Source organism: Vespa mandarinia, chromosome 11 (genome assembly GCF_050613455.1).
Source record: "Vespa mandarinia isolate Hongniang chromosome 11, ASM5061345v1, whole genome shotgun sequence".
Taxonomy (NCBI): Eukaryota; Metazoa; Arthropoda; class Insecta; order Hymenoptera; family Vespidae; genus Vespa; species Vespa mandarinia.
In genome coordinates, this window is record NC_140820.1 from 5,850,001 (window position 1) to 5,855,000 (window position 5,000).

General features: G+C 26.9%; 1 protein-coding gene and 1 long non-coding RNA gene across 15 annotated transcripts in view; one reads left to right on the forward strand and one right to left on the reverse strand.

Moving 5' to 3' along the window:
• Positions 1 to 5,000, forward strand: part of LOC118441443 (lachesin) — a 280,889-nt gene that overhangs the window by 214,772 nt on the left and 61,117 nt on the right. The gene's annotated exons all lie outside the window — the stretch shown is intronic.
• LOC118441451 (uncharacterized) overlaps positions 1,005 to 5,000 on the reverse strand; it is a 101,577-nt gene continuing 97,581 nt past the window's right edge. Inside the window, exons 2-3 of the long non-coding RNA XR_014982778.1 lie at positions 2,568 to 2,663; positions 1,005 to 1,400 (exon numbers count right to left, since the gene is read on the reverse strand). This is a non-coding gene — a long non-coding RNA (uncharacterized LOC118441451). The remainder of the gene's footprint in view (positions 1,401 to 2,567; positions 2,664 to 5,000) is intronic.

A 5,000-nucleotide genomic window follows, 5' to 3' on the forward strand; every position in this document is an offset into this window, starting at 1 on the left:
TATTTGCCTTATATATACTATGTTTGAAATAGGTTATCTAAAGTTACGCGTTATCATGAATATTTATGTCGCAAATATGCCTGTAATGTTTATATCCATAGATATATTACTCCAGATAAATATATATTCCTTATATCATTCTTATAAGATAAATAAGTATTTATTTATTTATTCCTTTTTTTTTTTTTTTTTTTTTTTTTTTAGTAAAACCAACAATACAATCTTTTCAAACGTAGTATTAATTTAACATAAAATTAATAAATTTTAACGTAAAATGTAATAAAATTTTTAATTAAGAAAAAAAAAAAAAGAAAAAAGAGAGAAAAAGAATAAACAAAGCACTTCTAATTGATATAGAAATAAAATTTCGAATGAGATTAAATGCAAAATGTTTAATGAAATATCATTGACATATTGGTGTTATCAAAATGATAATTTAATATCATCTAACACAAGTTATCTTAATATTAATTTGAAATTAAAACGAAGGAAATGGAATGTGTGTGTGTGTGTGTATGTGTATGTGTATGTGTACGTCTACGTGTATGTGTGTACGTGACAATGAGGTCTGAATCAGCAGTCAATGTGTTAAAGCAATCGAGATCCTTTCGTCACGCTGAAATCGTTTGGGAAATGCGATCAAAGAACGTCCGACGTGGAACGTTCCACATTGGCTTCGCGTTCCGTAATTTCAATCGAATTCCGTGAGTTGGATTGGAATGGCCACGCTAGAACGAGCTTCCGATTGTTCGATACTTTCGATAATCCAGTCGATCCGTTAATCCGATTTACGAGAAACGGCTCGATCTCGATCTCGCGAACTGCTTGATATCTCGACGGCCGACAACTATGATACTTTGCTTTCTCTTTAATTAATAGTCGTTCAGAAAGAGATAGAAATACATAAAAACAGAGAGAGAAAGAGAGAAAGAGAGAGAGAAAGAGAGAGAGACAGAGAGAGAGAGAGAGAGAGAGAGTGAGAGAATGAGTGAGAATAGAACTAATTTTTCTTCTTCTTCATCATCTTCTTTATCTTGCTTTCTTTATTTTTTTCTTTGTTTTCTTTCTCTTCATCTTTTATTTTTCTTTTTTTGTTTTTCACCTCTTTCTTCTATTTTCTACAGACGAACGAAGTTCTTATTTAAACTACGACCGGTAAAATGCAAGCAGTTGCTCATCAAAAAGGAACACGCTAATTACTTAACGCGACGCGTAAAAACGTTAACGAAGAAACGTTGCTTTCACTTCTTAAAGACATTCACATCTTCTTCTTCTTCTTCTTTTTCTTCTTCTTCTTCTTCTTCTTCTTCTTCTTCTTCTTCTTCTTCTTCTTCTTCTTTTTCTTCTTCTTTTTCTTCTTCTTTTTCTTCTTCTTCTTCATTCGTCTCCAATGAAATCAACTAAGATAAAAAAAAAAAAAAAGAAAGAAAGAAAGAAAAAAAAAGAGGAGTGAACAAGAAACATGAAAAGAAAAATACAAAAAGTTAATGAATCGAATAAAATAATTCTTTAATGAATTTATCCGTTCGTTTTAATCTTATTTATTGATTAAAACTATTCAAAATAATTATTAATATTGTATTTGCTTTTAGATATTAATATCTTTTAATAAATTTAAATGAAAGTAGTTACAGTATTACATATAAATATGTAACATATATATTTATATAAATAATTATAAAAAGAAGAGAAAAGGCACGAATGATATAACAAAAAGTTTCAATGAATTAATATCGATTGTTTTAATCATGTTTACTAATTCTAATTAACTAAAATCATTATCTATCGTAACAGTAATCAGGTTTATTAATTGAAACGATTCAAAATAATTAATCCTATTATATCTTTAAATATTAGTATTCAATCGTAAAACTTATGCAATGGACATTGAAAATATAAAAAAAAAAAAAAATAAATAAATAAATAAATAAATAAATAAATGAATAAAAACAACGACGAGTATGTGATAACAAAGAATTTCATTAATTCGTAAATTCATTAATACATTCTAATCATATACATCGATTATAACGATTATAAACATTCGTCTGAATATTGATTAGAATTATCTATCATTATAATATTAATTACTTAAACGGGAAACATAAAGACTATGGAAAAGAAATGTTCCTTTCATTTCCAATAATTTTTTTTTTTTCGTAGGGCATTAATCAAATCAGAAATCAAGGAACGAGACAAAGGAAATAAGAACTTCAATGAATTCATTCTCTCGTTCTAATCGCATTTACTTATCGAAACGATTGAAATATAATCGCGTTGGAACTTCGTGCTATTTCATTCGTTCTTTCATCATAAATACTGTTTTTAAAACTGATCAATGATCGGATACAATTGTAACAAAGAATTACGAAAGGAAAGAAAAAAGAAAAAAAAAAAAGAAAAAAAAAAGAAAGAAAGAAAAAAGGAAAAAAAAAACCAATCCTATCAAATAATAATAAAAATAATATCAAAACGAACAAGTCAAAGAGCTTATGTGCGTAGCACATAACAAAGCGTTCCTTTCAAAAAGAAAAAAGAAAAATTCTAACGAGAAATTAATTACTTACATTTTGGGAAATCAAGTAGAACGAGCCATAAGTACATCGTGCTTGGATGAAGATATTCCTTCATTGCATCTATGACAATGCTTAATTGTTGTTACGCTGGCAAAGAAAAAAAAAAAGACAAAAAAGGATTAAAAATTAAAAAAAGAAATTTGAAAAATAAGAAAACAAATTAACGTTTACATATGGAACACCGTGTTGAATGGTGTCCTATTTATTATTAAATGATTCAAGTCGAATGAAAATATTTTGGTCGCATAGTTTAAACCAAAGACCATTGGCTCTTCTCGTGTATGTAAAAGAGAATGTGTAAGATGGCGGAGGGACAAGGAGGGGGAGGGATTTGGGGGTGGAAGGAATAGGGAAGGTGTTCTCGAATTTCGTGCTGTACACTCGAATGCGCTTGGTAATTACCTAATTAGCAAATAAATTTAATAATTAATTGCCTAACCGCAGAGTTTCGCGAATTCGTCGAGTAGCGTTTACCTCGAGTGGGTGACCCAAGCTCGGTTGCTGCAACGAACCGAACGAATAAACGAACGACTTATCGCGTTGTCGTTGTAAAAAAAAAAAAAAAAAAAAAAAAAAAAAAAAAAAAAAGAAATACAAAAAAAATACAAAAAAAGAAAAATAGAAAAAAAACAAAACGAAAAACAAAGAAAGAAAGAAAGAAAGAAAAAAAAATAAAATGAAAAAAAAGGGGGAAAAAAAAAGAAAATAAAACAAAAGTAAAGTACAATAAACGGTAATAAGAAAAAATGAGGAGAAAAGAGAAGAAAGGAAAAAAAGGAGAAAAAAAAAAGAGAGAAATTGAATTTCAATTAACGCGAAACGTTTGAGTATTTTCCTTTCGTTTCGTTTCGTTTCGTTTCATTTCGATTCGATTCGTTTCGATTCGTTTCGTTTCGTTTCGTTCCGTTTCATTCATTCGTTCAACGATTAAAAAAATAACTTTAATGGCGTCCCGATAAAACGTCGCATGTTAAAAGTTAAAAATATTAATTGTTAAACGTTTCGACATAGCTCACAAGATCGAACCAATTTATTCGCGTTTAGCGAATTATTAGATTTTTTTTTTTTCTTTTCTTTTTTTCTTTTTTTCTCTTCCTTCTTTCTGTTTTTATTTTTATACATTATCATCGATCGATCCATTATCAATTAATGTACTATGATGAGATCTTTTTTCTTTTTTCCTTTTTTTTTCTTTCTTTTTTTCTTTTTTCCCAGTTGACATGACTTTCTGTCACTTTTTTTCTTCGTAGATACTTATAAAAGCACATTTATTTTTATAGATTTTATCTTATTTTTAGATAAAAATGTGACGTATTGTATCTAAATTATGTTTATCGATCGGTTATTACCGATTTTTATCGAAGTCTTATTTTCACTTTTATATATTGTTAATATTAATGGAAATTACTTTGTTAAATATTAATGAACGATATACAAATTTATTGTGTTTTTTTACTCAAAAAAAAAAAGAAAAGAAAAAAAATAAGAAAAAAAAGCTGATGGAATTTTTTTTCCTTTTTTTCTACATTTCATACAAATCGCATGCATTTTATGTACAAATTCATTGCATTGTTCCCTTTTGCTTAATAAAAATATCTTTTACGAGAACTTCTCGTTCCTTATTCAAATATATATATTTGTCTTATTTACATTATTCATAAATAAAATGATATCACTCGTTGTAATGTATTATATGTATTATATGCATTATATGTATTTTGTTCAATTAGTATGCAATTATTTTTTACAAGGACGAATCATTTTATCGAAAAAAAAAAGCATGAATTAAGATAGAAAGTTGTTAATATTAATGGAAATATTAATGGAAAATTACATTGTTAAGTAAATAAATATTAATGAACGGTATGCTAATTTGTTATTCCTTTTTATTTTTTACTTACTTTCTGAAAGAAAGAAAGAAATAAAAAGAAAAGAAAAGAAAAAAAAAACTCCCATACGAAACTTTTCTTCATTCGAAATTTATTTTGATTTACATTATTCATAAATAATTTAATATTATTCATTGTAACCGATAATATTATTGGTAACAATTTATTTATTATATTTATTATTATAAATATCGTTAATAATAAACGATCGATTTTCCCCACAATCACCAGGAATATTATTTGTTAAATGAGTTATGGAATTCATGATATAATTGAATCATTTAACGTTAGACCTACGGTTTCCAATTTCTGTATTGCGGATGATAAGGTGTTTAAATGAGCCCTAATATACATTATTATACATATTCAGGACAAATAACATATCAAATGTATTTCCGCATATGTAGTTAAACATAAATATGGAAAGCATATTTATGAATTATTCAAAAGATAAATATATATTTTTTAAATACTCTAATCGAAAAAATCATATTTTCTGTTCAGACTTCATCGTTTCACTTGTTCCCTCTCTAAA